The following is a 16580-nucleotide window of genomic DNA, read 5'->3' on the forward strand; positions in this document are numbered from 1 at the left end:
AAAAACCTCAAATCTTAAACTCATTTCTTTTAATCTACATTACTATGTGCAGCATTTAAGTCCGTTACACAACCAGAATTATTCTCCTGAATAACGCAACTAGAAGGAAGCGCTTCCGCTCTCAACCGCTAGGGGTCTCTCTCGACAACTGTTCATCTTCAATAGTTGACCCGGCGTTTCAGGAAGGCCTACGGGAGATCAATCGCCAAAGTCAGGATCGTTCCTGTATCTCCCTCCAGTGTGAAATATCAATCTGCCGACCACAATGCTAGAAGTGAAAAAGCCTCCCATTTGCAAAGAAAGTCAAGACATATAGTATTTCCTCCATGCTCTCTATGCAGCTAATGGAATATAGCTATTGGTCCAGAGCAAGGCATATCCTTCATTGTCTCATCCTACCCCACTGGATCAATACTAATTGCATGCGGTAAGTAGTACTGACCACACACTGTATGAGGTATGCGCTTAATCAATCCTTATGCCCTAGATGAAAATAATGAGCTATAATAGAGATGATCTCATTCAGCACCAGAGGTGAAGCAGGAAGTAGGTCAGAGGACTGAGCTGCTAATGATCTTTCAGTGGGTTTAATATCTTCATGAGAATATGATAATGAAATAAATGAGTCAGCACAGACACATTTGTGGTTATTAATTATGACAGGCCTTGCGGGGTGTGGTGCAGGATTCATATGCTAATGTATGAAAACAGAAACTCGGCAACAAGTAAACTTAAAATTAAAAAATGATGGAAGGTGGTCAAGTTAAGGCGTTAATTTAGGGAAATTCAATTAAAAGAAAATGGTCTTAATAACGCAATTAATCATGCCCTCTAACACCTATCATATTAGATAATTTGAAAAATGTTTGTTACTGAACATTTTTGGTCACCATTCATCGTATGCACAAACACTAAGGCATTTCCTAATATATATATATTTTCTATTAGGTTCCACACTAGAAAGAAACAGAACAAGACAGAAGTTTGGGATTGATGTGATGTGAGTAATTTTCTTTTTTTCCCTCTTTCTTTTGTGTGAACTATGCTTTGTTTACTATGTTGTTTACTTTAGTGTGTCTGTGCGTGTAAGCAACAATTTATAACTGTCATATTTTGTTTGTTATTTCTAATATCTTATTGATATGTAATTTCAACACGGTTACTTTTTCCTCGCTTACACCATTCAAGTAGCCTTCACAAGAATTGTACTTGCATAATGCATTTCTAGAAATAGCTGCCTGTGGGCGTTATGAATATGGCTGCATACTGAACTGACGTGCCTCAAAGGGATTTTGACCACACAGTGATTAAATTACTGTGCAGTTGGTTTTTAAAAGATGTTCTTATTTTCTATGCCGATCTGAAGTTGTTAGTAGGCTATGTAAACTGGTCTTGAAAACTTATAGTTATGTGTGTATATATTATTTAGTAGAAACTTACAGTTGTATATCAATACAGTTAACAACAGGCTGGGCTAGTTCTTCCTTGCCAGTAAAAAACAGGGGGAAGTTTTTGTAAGGGACAGTAAACTGCAGAAGGGCATTATCAAACTCTGAATGGAAACAACATCTGTTACAGTTTTCGTGCATAATTTTCATTATTAAATCCCAGTATGTGGGCAGAGACAGATGTAATCACTCGGAGTAACATTGCAGTTGGGATTAAATATCAATTCTATTTGTTTTCTTTCATTGTGAACAATTCACCTCTGCATGTTGCAATGATTTTTCAATAACATAACCTCTGGCGAAATAATATAACTTCTCTCTGGTAATGGGTGGTATCTCACAGGATATGGATCTCATTAGCTACATGTGACTTCCATTAATAGTTGGCACTTGCAATTGAGTCATTTGCATAGTGAGTCATGTGCATAGCCTAACTTTTCTCAGCTATGATAATGACCGCATATGGACCTTTTCCCCGGATATGTGCAAAATAATCTTTCTATCGCTCCATCGCTATGAAGCTTTGTCAGAATGGCCGTTTTCCTATGAACAGTCAAAAGCAACAAGCAGGATTTTTGAAAACCCCAGAAAGCTGTTAATGGGTATTTCCATTAAAAAAATAAACATGATACGGGCACAACAAACAAAAGGGTTTGCAAAGCTGTCCTTGCAACGTCGGGCGTGCGAAATCTGTGTGACATGATTTGTTGTTTACCGAAACTTTTCCCCACTGCTGTGGCAGACCGATGAAGGCAGGCACAAGTTCAAGTGAAAATCCCTGGAGGGGTGTTTATTTTGTTCAAGAGAGTAAAGTAAGGGTGTCCGCTGCTGGAAAGGAAAGTTGGGTGTTGTTGTGCTGGGAAGTGTCAGGGTTATCGTGACTTCAGGTGCAGCTGTGCGGGGCAAGCAGGTGTCCTAGATTTCTCACTTCCTTCCAGAAAGGAAAATCAGTTGTGTATGAGACTCGAAGCTCACTTTGAGACGCAGCGACACATTTTGTTCTCTCCTTTGATTATGACTGATGGGGCACAAATATCCTTAGCTTATTCACCGCTATTGTCCGTATGACCAGACGGTTATTGTTGCCCAGGGCAACGATGATAGACATAAAGCCACTTGCAGTCGCACTGTAAAACCGAGACAGGATGGCAATCTGTGAATTAGATGGTACGAGCTACGAAGTGAGTGTTTTCTCTCCCTGTAAATATACAACGTGTTATTGTACTGAAGTAATCATTTATCTAAATTCAGAATTGAAGTTTTATTCGCTTAGATCTTTAGATTTGACAAAAGCCTTATTTTTGGGGTTTTATATTCGCAAGCTACTTGGCTTATTAAAAATAGGACTTGTATGTTGTGTTATATTGTATTATATTTAATACCTACCTGGTCTCATGGCATAAACATACCTGGGGTGCACTTTTTATCGAGACACGAAATATGTATGAAGCACGTATCGCTGCAGTTTCCAAAATTAATGAATACTAGAGGCGGTACAACTGACATAAAAGGAATAAAAGTTTTATCAGAGTTAACACAAATTTACAGCGTTCGGTTAGCAAAGCATATTTTTTTGCACAATTACGTGAAGAATTTCATGTTATGACTCTGAAAAACAATATTAATATGCTGGTAGATTTGAAAAGTGATACTTTTGAGCATTTGCATATATCCAGCTTCATTCATGGGTTTTCATAGACCGTAGTTTTGTTTGGTAGCTCACAGAGTACAGAGATGTGCTTGAGAAGCGAAGAGTCACAAATCCCGTGTAACTACGGAACTACACACGGCTTCATCCAAAAATGTGCTTTTATATCCTTTTATATCAGTTCTCCATTCGTTAACACTATCAGCTAGGTTTAGGGGATGGATTTTGTGTAGGGCCTGTTTCCAACATAATAGAACATTCATTTTTAGCAACAGTCCCTGTATGTTTGAATTCTGAACCACTGCAATATGTATCTGAAGCAATGCAATAAAAACGCAGCAACACATACCTATATCAAAGTAGTAAAGACGTGCCAGGATTCACGGGGTACCTGTGTTTTAGTGTCACTAAGTGGACATTTCTCTTTGAAACCGCGGCAAAATGTGCAGTAAGGTACATAAAAAAATGGTGTTGCACAAAAAGTGCACAGAGGTATGAGATCAGGTTGCTATACATTTCAGAATTATTTATAATAAAATATTAATAAAAAAAGGGAAGTAAATGATGTTTTTACTTAAAAAAACGTTCAGACTTTCATGAGCTGTAAGCTCTACTCATCACAATAAAAACGAATAGACAAAACTTTGGAAATGTTTTAGTTTACATGTCATGAATTTAGAATATATAAGAGCTTCACCTGTGCATATATATGTGTATATATATATAAATGTTTTTTTAATAAAATTATAATTATTGATATATAATTTCTAAATTTGTTTATATAAATAAACAGTACGAACCGTTTCCTCCTGCCATTTCTCCAGAAATGGTACAAATTTCGTCTGATAAAACATTCAGAGAAAGAAGAGTTTTTCAAGTCTAAAGCATTTTTTTTGTGTCTTGTCTCAGACACATGTGTCCATCTTTGGTCAGTAAACAATGTAGGTGTGCATGTACAAATATTTAGATTAAGTTGGAAATAATACATGATATTAGATTCACCGTAAAGGCACAAGGATTTTAATATACTGCCGAACAAATCAGCAATCTTTTGTCTTGTAGCTTTACCACAAAACCAGACAACCCACAACATTTAGAGACAGGAGGACAAACTCCAAATTCAATTTTCAGACACTTTAAATCATTGCCCGGCTGCATTCCCTCACAACGATCCGGCACCTTTGCCCTTTTTAGACTCGGTAATCAATACTATAGCGTTGTGACAACATACATCTCATCTGGATCATGCTGCTTTCAGCAGCAGGGCATGTGAAACTATGTCACCCTACACACCACGCTATAAGAGACCCGTGACACCTTCATCAGGCTTTGACATGTGCCGGTCCTCAGGTACGTTCTGGAGACCGAGGTAGAAACGGTGACAGCAAGGTGAGAAGGTGAGCAGCACTTCTCCATCCTGGCGAAGCTAAAATAAGGCTTCCCACTGCGAGTGCTAGCTTTTGTAATTCACACGAGGACATTGTCCTTCTCCGGCTTGCTTTTGTCAGCTCCTGTTGTCGTCGAAAGTCTGCTTTGCCCTTCTTGAATTGATGATATGTCACCACAAAAGCCTGTTAGCGCAGCCCTGTTAGAGTAGACAGGTGGCTTTGCACAGGTGTTAGATTGTGTGAAGACAGCCTGCTCGCAACTTCCAGAGTCTCTCACATGAGCACGCAAGCAACACATGAACAAAAACATTTGTCAGCTGGTTGGAAACAGACTTGAGAAACAAATGAACAGCTATAAGTGAGCAGAGGAACCTTTTTTATGAAGTAAATATAGCAGCTGTTACCTAAAGGTGTATATAGCATTTACAGAAACCTGTTCAAAAAAGCTGCTCGAAAACATAATTTTTTGTATAATAGTGTTTATAAAATACGTGCCACTTACCTCACCTTTCTTTTAAATCATTTCATCCTCTCATCTATATCTGTCTATCTGCTAATTCAAAAATGCATGTTTATGCACGTATGTGCACGTAAGACCTATTTTTTTGTTATTCAAGTTGCCCTTCAGTTTGCATGAATATTTGATTTATTTAACATTAATGAAGTATTTTTCCAAAACAAATCACGAGTCTCTTGCATTACATTTTTTTTTTTGTTTTGTGCAATAACATAATTAGCAAATATTTCTACAGATTTCTCCATATAATATATTGGTCATCTTTCTTAAATTCTTTAAATGTATTATAAAATCTAGATTCTTTGTCTGTATACTGATATACGTTTCCTTATAACGCATTGTGTTTTTTTTTTTTTAGCCTTTAACAATTTCATATCACGTTCACAAGGGGGCACTGTTGACACATTAGCTCTGCTGCTATCTGAGAGCTTGTCCATCACCCACCAATATGCTAGAAAATAGCTTAACAAATGATTCATTTGCAAACGTTTGTTTAGAATCCAATGCATCTTCAAAGACCGCTAGTGCCATCTGCTGTCTAATTTCACTTCAGTGGCGGAAATGCTCTGCTGATCTGTGTTTAAATTAAAAGAGTAAAAACAGTTTGGTTTTAAGTTACACTGTCGGTGGACCTGTGCCAAAGTGACACAGATCTTATTATACTGACGAAATCTTTAAGGATGAAGTGCAGCTTAGAGGGTCCTCAACCAAAAGCAAAGCGAGGGATGTGTGCAAATAACAAATATAAGCAACACCAGCCAGGGATTCCCACAAAGCTCCTTTGACATTTTGTTTGATGTACCACTGGGTCACTTAACATTTGCCATGAGTGGCACTTATCGACAAACACCTGGATTTCCGAAGCTGGTTTATTCAGGGTATTTGTCGACCGGGAGTGAGCTGTTCGGGAGACATGAAGGATACGACTCCCTCTGGAACCTTGACTTCATTGTCGTCAATAACAGAGCTGGATAGGGGCAGGCGCTGACTAATATCGCATGAACAACCGGACGTAAACCTTGAGAGGATTGTTGCTATTGACAAGTTATTCAATATTCAAGACGCCGTGGCCTTTTCATTTTGCTTTGCTTGCTCGAAAATTATCGTTAATAATAAAATGAGAAAATATAGTGCCTTGGAGACAACAAAAGTGGCTCATTGCGCTTCGAGATTTTACCGAGACTCGCTGCTTTATTATTTTTATTACCCATTAGTACTTAAATTAGTCCGTTTTTTTTTTTTTTTTTTGATAATTTCTCCAAGTGATTTTAAGATGCTTCATACTTAAGTCTTGACGCTGATGGATTCTCACAAGCTAGCTTTAGTAAGTTAAATATATTAGCTCTCGTGATTCTTTCAGGCCGTCTCTCTCATGCTGCAGCGGAGTCCTATTTACTCGAAGCAATTGGACAATCATCATGATTTGCCACAGTTCCCAGATATTAGAGATTTATTAATCACCAGATGAGTCATAAAATAGATTTTGCATGGTGATGTTTCTGCCAATTAAAAAAATATCTATTAAAAGTTGCGCATTAAGCCTCATTATGGATCATTAATATGCAGCGAACAGGCAGGCCTGATCAATCAAGGTCACTACAGTTATGATGGCCTGCTTGGAGCGATGTGGATATAGATAGCCACCATTTCATAATCGCCTAGGTTCTTGTGGAAAAGTGAGACTGACTGCAGTGCGCAGATCGAATCAGCAATGTCAGGCAAGTTCTCTCTGTTTTCCGTACACAGCGTTCTTGACTTCTGTGATTTATTTTTGTTTGTTTGTTTAATGATGCAGTTGTATCTTAGAAGCATACAGCTTTCACAAGATGTTAATTGACGGATTGATGTACAAAGTCACGTTTTTATCAGCTGTTCTGACGGCACCCAGTCACTGCAGCCGATTCTCTGAGGGAGCGGTGCAATGCTAAATTTCCCCAAATCTGTTCCGATGAAACAGACTCAACAGACTCATTTACATGTTGAATTGCTTGAGGGTGAGTACATTTTCTGCAAATTTTCATTCTTAGGTGAACTATTCCTTCAAGCGTACAGTACAGCGCTATTTCATCTGCATTTTCAATATCACAGAAATCGTCGGGCCCTAACTACCAGAAAAGACCCGATTTGAACTCCACAACATTTAAATTGCATTTCATGCACAGAAACTGGGTGTTTTTTTTAGCAGAGAAGTGTTTGCGAAATGGTCTCCTGTTTCCACAGGCGCTATTCCCTGGTGGACTTCAGTAACTGCAAAAAAAAAAAAAAAAAAAAATAGCGATAATCCAATCCGGAAAGCAAAATTTATTTGAGCTCCAGGCAATACAGCTGCATAACATTAAATTATTACACTAAACAATAATTGAAAGTAGAGACAGGGGAGAAACAATCAAAGAGACCATGAGAATCCTCAGAGACATCCAATTGGCTTTGGAATGCCAAATTTATTATCATAATTAAAATAGACCTTTCTGTGAATCGCATAAGGTCAAACTAAGCTCAGGGCGGATAAATTTTGAATTGGAATTCATTTATTAATCATATTTCTCTCTTTGAGGGGTTTAAATTTGAAACTCGTGCTTTTCTGACCTTGCTGCTGCATTGACTCTTTTGCCCCTCTGTTATACTTTCCGTCAGAGCGCTGTAGGATTTTAGATTAGCTGACTAAATGACACAAATGACTTCACTTCCTCTCTCAGGTCTGCTCTACTCGTCCGCTGGTTTCTCGTAACCGTTCCGAGTCCAGCATTCATGCATTTTACATCACTGCTTGTGGCGGTTCAGCTGTTATAAATATCTGACAATTACTGATGTGCTTCTCTATTTGCAGCTGCCGAAAATCATACAATCCCATTTCGTGATGACTACACAGTTTTTCCACCTCCTTCTGCTTTCCTTCTGTTTGGTGGTTGGAAAAGCCAGAGATTCCTAATGCGGTGGCTGTATACAGTGCGCAGCAGATTGGCTGTATATTGATGAATTGCTCTGCCGGATGAGGGTAAAGCAGCAATAATTAGTGCTGGACTTCAGCCTCCTTATGTAGGTTCAGCCAGGTAGAGATGAGAGCCTCCCCTCGCTGTCTTATCTGTCCGACCAACCGAGGCCGGGGGGCAGAGGGGGCTTGTAATAGTGCCACAACATTGGTAGGTGATTGCCTGCTTATTAAGAGGGTACTGAAGTGGAACATAACATTTTCAGTTTCAATTAAGTCTTCGAGAGCATATATAATGCATTTTAAGACCTTACTGCATGAGGAGCCTTTTGAATTCACATGAGGTTGTTGTTGATATGACACTGAAATTAGTTTAGCGCGACTGTTCATCAGAGCCGTCAGTCTAGAGTCAAAGCCATCAGAGGGAACAGATAGAAAGGATATTGCTCATTTTTATGCTGTCAAACTATTAATTGCATGCAAAATAATAGTTTTTGTTACATGATATGTATTTGTAAACTGTGTATATTTATTATGTACATATAAATACACACACATGCATGTATATTTTCAAGAAAAATATGTTACATTAATAATATATATATATAATATATTTGTATGTGATATAGTTCATATGAATAGAAATATATATGCTGCATGTGTGTATATAATAATATATATATATATATATATATATATATATATATATATATATATATATATATATATACAATAAAAAAAAAAACAAATAAAACTTTTATTTTTTTATTTTTCACATTTTTAATAGTTCATAATAAATATGATGTTATTTATATTTACTATAAAGTATACTTTTAGTATTTAAGGTATGTGGATAGTTTGGAAGTTGCTTTTTTATATTGCAAGCTTATTTAAATGTTAAGATTTAGTAATTGTATGTTCTTTTGTCATTTTTATTATATTTAATGTAATTTAAGTGAATACACACACACACACACACACACACACACACCTTTTTAATAGATTTTATTAAATCTTGCAAAAATGTATCCTAGTTTACTCTTGTAGCTACATTTAAAAGAAGAAAATAATGCATGCATGAATGAGTAATTTCAAATTGTAACTGATTAATTCATTTTAATTTCTGGTTACAATTTTCTGAAACGGTTTCATGTGAGAGTTTTGAGCGTACACTGTAATACATCACACATGTTCACTGAATTGGGACATCGCTGCGGGGGAGGACTAGAAAGTGTTTTACAATGAATTATTTGTTTTAGGCAGTCAAAAGTAACCGACAGAATGTTGTGTCTTCCTTGCTTAGCATAATTGCCATTATGTGAACTATGGATCTGAAAAATATGATTATGTTAATTCTGACAATGGACGAAAACAACCTCAAGAGCTAACTCCGCGTGGAATAATAGCTTGGTAATACTTCATTACCGACGTGGAAAGCATTATTTGTGCAACAATAGATTTGACCTCAGGCTTTAAATTGTTTTGGCACTGTTTTTCCGAAGAAATGACTGCAGCAATCCATTTAATGCATTTGCACGTGTAGCAATAAAAGAAGAGCATGTTAGAGCTTTAGATGTTTCATGAAATAATTTCACTAAAACCAGCAATGCGTAGAAAGCGCATCTTTTATGTACAAAATTGGTGTGTTCTTTCATTTTTTATTGTCATTCTCAATGATTTGTGCATAAAACTCAGTTACTGCCAAGTAATCTTTTTTTTGTCTTACACGGACTGATATGGAATATGCACACATGCGGATTACACTAAAATACTAAACCGCACAATTTTCAACGTTACCAAATCATGGGATTATATATATATATATATATATATATATATATATATATATATATATATATATATATATATATATATATATATACGTATGTGTATGTATTAATTTATATATTCTAAATCTTTAATTTCTCAATCTTTTTAACGAGCAAACAATTAAGCAGTTCATCTGCTAAATCAAATAAATCTAAAGAACTATATTATCGGACGTTTCAAGTTTTGATGAAATATTTTCTTCTTAATAAATGACCCGTGCCACTTTTTGACACCGGGATAAGTGATGGCCAAAATTGAGAAAAAATGTTGCGCAAAACCATAAAACCTTGGAGCGTGCATAAAATTTTATGGACTTATGTAAGTGCATAATGTACTGATTAAATCCAAGGCTCTAACTGCTGTCCTCAGCAGTGTCTTGGGGGGGAACAGAGGACTCTCCATTGGCAGGCATCAGCCGAAAGCTGCCAGCTTCCATCTCTGCCATGTCGCCCTACAATCTAACTAACTTTCAGAGCCCGCTTGACTCCTTGGCTGCTCCTCTCCCCTTTGATGTCTGTTCTCTTTAGCCAAAACCATTTGCTCCTCTTCCTTCAGAGCTTCCGGCTGTGCCCTCTTCATCCCTCCTTTTTAGTAGCTCCTTTGCTTGTTCGCTTTCCCTCATTCAGACACCCCTTTTTCTTTTCGCCCTTCATCTATTCTTCCATTTCTCAATCGCTGCCTCTCTATCACTTAGCTCTATCTGGCCTTTATTCTATTACTCTCTCTCTCTCTTGACCCTCTTTTTCTCCTTTTATTGCATTGCGGTCTCTCTTTCCCTTACCTCTCCCCCTCTCCTCCACTCCAAACTATTCCCTCACCTCTCGCTACATCAGAGACATTTCAAAGCTAGGTCACTGATAGCATTCCTATCGATAGCTGTTGTGTCCTCACCTCTGCTAGATCAGAAGTCCAAGTGTGTCTTTCCTTTTTAACGCTCTCCTGAGGGCAGACGGCTAATCTCTTCCTTCAACCTACTCTGTTCTCCATCTTTTTTTTTCAAAACGGTCGATTTCGTTAAACATGTAGCGACTTTCGCATTAATTATAGCCTTGCGCCATATTGGGCATCAGAATGGTTTTGCAGAACCCAGATGGATACAGTCTGACAATGTTTAGTATCTTCTATAATTGCACGCTTTGGCAAGTGTTGGTGCTAATTCCCCCACCCTTTGTGAGAGTGTGATTATCTCGGTCTCTCTTCTAGTGAAAGTGTGGTGATTTTATCATGCTGTAGCCCTTGTTTGTTAGTCTACACAGTCAGACTTTGGACATTGTGTATTTTCCTAAGGGGCCTTATTATCCCTGCTGTTTGTGGAGACCTGTATTCATCTTATGTCAATAATTTTGCTCTAAGTTTGTAGAAGTGAAACAAATCAAAAGGCCAGCATCACTATGAGGCGACTTTTTCATGATTTACATGTACTTTGGTATCATGTTGGCCCTTGTAATTGGCATGTAAGGGTGGCAACGACTTGGGAGGGTGAGCACAATCTGATGTAAGAAGGGGAAAGAGGGGAGCATGGCTTTTCTTTTAACCAGAGCAGAGGACAACATTAATCATCAGCCGTATCCCAGAATCCCATGCAAAAATGTAGAGTTGTGGTACCATTTATGGAGTCAAATGCATCTCCCTTAGGTTCCACTGCACGCTTTCATTGAATCATACTATCTCTGTGCCTTTGATTTCATTGTCAGAAATGATGGTGCATGCTAGTACATCTCTTCTCTCTTGATACTTCCTGAGAGCCTGTGTAGTCGTTTGTCTTCTGTAATGATGACTGAGGGACATCACACACTATCAGTTGGTATGCCAGTCCTAATACTGCAAAGCCGTCTCTGAGACAGGGCGATGTCTCAGTGCCTGCTCCCCTCATTGAATACTGCTCACGTCTCTCTTTATCTCCTGCAACGCCTGGTACTGAATAGAGAGCACTGTGATTGTGAGCTTACATAACCGTGATTTGGATGATCACTGATTGTTTTTGTAATAGCGTGGGTCATGGGTGAAATTTTAAGATAATATTTAGACGTGCTTAATTGGAGAGATGTTTAAAACTGTATTTTTCCGAGTGGGTGGGTCATCTGTAAGTTTAGTCCATTTTAAAAGTGCCACTTGGTATTTTTTTTGTAATCTTTTCTGCATAATGAATGGCGTATCTCTTGTGAAAACAATGTGCGCTTTATTATGAGAGTGCTTATTGAAAAAAAACACATTCAAGTGTTCACTGAATTGAATGTCTTTGGACACTTAATTGAACAACCTGGTCTCATAAAAATACGTATCACGTTTCACCAGTTTTAAAGAGAAATGTCTGCTGAGTGGCTCTAAAACAGATTCAATACGTGAACCCTGGCACATTTTATTATGTTGATATAGGTATGTATTGTGCCTGTTCAGAACTGAAATATCCGTGGATTGTTGCTAAATGTTAATGCTCTATCATGTTGGAAATATGCCTTGTACCAAAAACAACCCTAAACCTAAAAAGGCATTTGTTGATGCAACTATGCCATTTCAACTTCCTTGTATCTTTGTATGCAATTTCCTAATTACTTTTGCTGCATTTATTACATCTGAATGCATTTATGGTAACTGAAAATCTTTTTTTTTTCTATTGAACTTCTATTCATGTATATTTTATAATTTTACAATTTATGCTTTATTTTAAGATGTCTTTGTTACAGTGTAATTATACATTTAGGTACTGAGTAATATTAATTAGCTACATGTACTTTAAGAAATAAAGGTACAAAAGCTGTCACTGGGGTGGTACCTTTTCAAAAGGTAGGTTTTTGCACCTATTAGGTTCAAATATGTACTAACATGTACCTTTTAAGATACCAAAATGGACCCTTTAGCTACAAACATGCACCTTTTAAAAACCTTTTGTACCATTATTTCTGAGAGTGTACCATATGGTTAGGATTAGGGTTTAGTTTAAGGTTACTTAAACTATTACGCCTTAAAATAAAGTTTGGCCATGCATTTATATTGACTTCATGTAATGTCGAACAGCATACTACAATTAAAATCATAATCAACTGCTTTAGTAAGTCAACGCATCTAAATAAGTGTGCTTCTTTAATGCTTGACTAAGGGATTTTAAAACACAGTTTTAATCTTGAAAGTAAAACTTTTGATTTGACATTTACAGAGCACACTTTTTAAAAAAAAAAAAATTTCCTTCATATGCTAAACTTACTACTAAACGGAGCATGTAAAAAAACAAAAAAGTAAACATTTTGACACCTTGCCAACAAAATGAAAGCATATTAAGAAAGAATGCACGATTTTGCGCTTAAATGGCACTGGGATTAAATATTTTTTTGTCCTTAAAGTCCCCAGAGTAACTATTTTCTGTACCTTGTGTAAAACTGATTTACAAAAGGGAATGAGAGTGAAATGTTAAAATTCCATTTAAAAAACTACATTTTGTTGCTTGCATTAATCCAGCTAAAATTATGACATAAAACTATAAATACAACATATGACTGAAAATTAATTTTCTTTAGGTGTACGTAAGAGTATTATGTAATATTATTGTAGTAAAAGATTTTAAAATGTACTTTTAAGAATTTAAGTTCACTACAAGTGCACATTCAATGCAATTAAGCCCACGTGTTTTTCACAAAGATATGTCTAAAATAATGTATAAAAAAAATACTGTCTTTTCACACATAGTAGACTAACAAATGCTTTCAGAAAAAAACAGCTAAAGCACAGAACGCTAATTAGAACTAATTATATGAACTTAGCCTGACCTTCTCCCTAAAGAATCATTTTATGCAGATGCTTTTCTCTTACAATGATTTTTATGTCTACAAGCTGAAGTCTTGTAATTTTGAAATAAGGCATTCATAAGTTGTCTGGAGCAGTCCCACCCCCCCTTTTTTTCTTTTCTGTCTTTTGTTTCTCTCAGGAAATGTGATGGGATCAAATTTGCTGACCAGAGGTACTGAATCCGACATTAACCCCATACCGATTTTATCATTAGGGCAATTACTCAGTTAATTACAGAGGAAGGTGGGGAGTTCCTCTTCATAATGCCATAATCACACTTTGGATCAAAGTTCATTGCCATGCTTCACTTTTAGACTGTGTGGTTTTTGTAAGATTAAAATAACGTGTAGAGAAAATATTGTTGCTATTTCTGCAATATTCTCTGCATCCAGATGTTGCTGTAATTATTTGACTTTGCGTGTAGTTTACAGTTGTACATGTATGTGTAGATGTTTCTTTGCAATTTATTACTGGTGGACAGGCTTAATTTAATTTAATTTAATTTAATTTAATTTAATTTAATTTAATTTAATTTAATTTAATTTAATTTAATTTATTTTATTTTTATTTTATTTTATTTTGAATTAATTAAAATGAAATTACATACAATTTTAAATGAATGAATGAATAAATAAACACAATGAAATAAAATATTCATTTTGCACAATGTTTATTCACTTAAAATGTTTGACAGAAAAGCGTTATTCATTAACAAGTCTGTTTTGTCAATTTTAGAAGTCACCCAGTCATTCAGGACTAGTCCACAAGGATCTCGAAAAAGTGCAATTATTAGTCTTTATAGCCACCAATCTCTATTTATCACACCAGTTTGGACAAAGCCTACAGAGATCCCACTCAGTAAACATCTCTGGTCTGCTTTCAGCTGGAAGGGCACTCATAGAAAAGGTGAGGGATTGTGGGGCTAATTAGAGTTCTGATATGATTTAATCACTGCCATATGGCATTTACTTTCACTGAGCAATGACCAAACTTTTATTTGAGTTTGAGTTCAAGACTGTAATGGACAACGAGGCTGGGGACAACGAGGCCCGACGTCGAGGTATAAAACAGGCGCTAATAGGTAGGCTTATGCCCCAGGGGACCGTCTTTGCCTTATTGGCCATCCATTCACAAGACAGCAGCCTATTCTCGCCATGGACAATCAGGCAATTAAAGTTCCATAACCGGTAGCCATTCAACGCAAACGTTCTTTTACAAGAGCCTTTCAGCAGCCTCAGAGCTCTCTTGCTGACATGCCATCATAACAATGATGAATAGGGCCACACATTTATAGTAGCACAGCTGTAAACGCTAATGAAGGGGTGTGTTACGACGACTCTGATATATAACTTCTCAAGGCCACATAAAATCCAGCAAAATTATCATAAGCATCGGAGAGGAGATTGAATTGAGTAATAAACAGGTTATCGTTTAATGAGGAGAAAGAAGAATGAAAACCGAATGCGTTTCTGCTCTTATGAAGGGCGATCCTCACGAGAGAAATGTACTCAATAAAAGCAGAAGGACATGACTATTGTGGCATTAACAAGTACTAATCGATTTCGGTAGGCTATTTTTTTTGTAAAAACATTGCGCAGCCTAATACAATCACAGCACATTTAGAGCATGATGAAAGTGCTTTGTGAGATCACTTGTATACAGTAGATTATTTTCACTCATATACAGTATATTGGCATGAGTTCAACACTGTTGTTAAACAAACGGTGCATTATTTTTTAGAATGCCAATGTACAACTTATGTCGTAACCAAAAGATCTCAAGTCACAAATCAACAGTATCTTACAGTGGGCCTGAAACGTATATAGAGAATTATGTCACACTTAAAATATTTTCTTATTCCTGATATGTAAAGTACGCTTTAGTTAATTACAATAAATCCGTCTTTGACAAATAGTTATTATCTTTTGAATTACTGTATTAAGTTTGTCTTGAGTGTCCAAATTTTAAGCCATTGAAGTAACGCATGAAAGTTGTACACTATCGTTCAGAAGAGAAGGACGATTTTTAAAAAAAATAATACTTGTGTTCTGCAAAGATTCTTTAATTTGATCCGAAGTGATGGTTAAGACATTTTATATTTAAAATAAAATGCTTTTCTTTTGAATCTTTTGTATTAACCGCAGAATCCTGAAAAAATGATAAAAAAAACGTTATTGTTTCCACAAAATATTAGCAGCACAACTGTTTTCACCAATCATATTAAGAATAAACAACACCTATACAATGTATTGAAATAAAATAAATTGTGATAATATTTCACATTATTATTATTATTATTTTATGGCATTTCTGATTAAATGAAAGCCTTGGTGAACATAAGAGGCTTTTTAAATAAACATTATTACACAATTCAGTAATCTGATATTTCTGGTATCAAATGAATTTATGTTCAGTAGAATCTACTTGTTAGTGGTGGAGGATTTATTGTTGCTTCTTGCTAAAGGAACCTAAGACCTAACTGTGTTTGATGTGTGTGTGTGTGTGTGTGTGTATATATATATATATATATATATATATATATATATATATATATATATATATATATATATATATATATATATATATATAATGCCAATGCAAAAAGGCTCTAAATGCCATCTTATTAAAAATGAGATAACGATACTGAGTGAATGGAATGCTCTCCATACATACTTTCTTTTTCGAATGCGCTAAATCCCAGCCTCAACCCACTCATAAATATCAGTACTTACAGTATATAGAAACTTATACATAGTAGCCAGAAAGAAATGCTAATTTACAGACTTCATATATATATATATATATATATATATATATATATATATATATATATATATATATATATATATTTCTCAAATCTAACTTGTGATTTCATCAGATGCCATGGAACTGAATCACTGGTCTAGTCCTGAAGATAAATGGTTTGGTTGGTTGAGGTAAGAACAGTCTGAGCCATCATGCAAAGATTTGTTTTGCTACGTTTCTGGCCAACACGCTCTGCTCTATTACTATTCAGCTCTTGTTATTTTTAATGGAGGTT

The 16580-nt window shown here is 36.0% G+C and overlaps 1 long non-coding RNA gene across 1 annotated transcript in view; it reads left to right on the forward strand.

Moving 5' to 3' along the window:
* Positions 1–206: 206 nt before the first annotated feature.
* Positions 207–16580, forward strand: part of LOC122346379 — a 123303-nt gene continuing 106929 nt past the window's right edge. Inside the window, exons 1-2 of the long non-coding RNA XR_006251126.1 lie at positions 207–427; positions 949–1000. This is a non-coding gene — a long non-coding RNA (uncharacterized LOC122346379). The remainder of the gene's footprint in view (positions 428–948; positions 1001–16580) is intronic.

The sequence above is a fragment of the Puntigrus tetrazona genome, chromosome 6 (genome assembly GCF_018831695.1).
Source record: "Puntigrus tetrazona isolate hp1 chromosome 6, ASM1883169v1, whole genome shotgun sequence".
Lineage (NCBI taxonomy): Eukaryota > Metazoa > Chordata > Actinopteri > Cypriniformes > Cyprinidae > Puntigrus > Puntigrus tetrazona.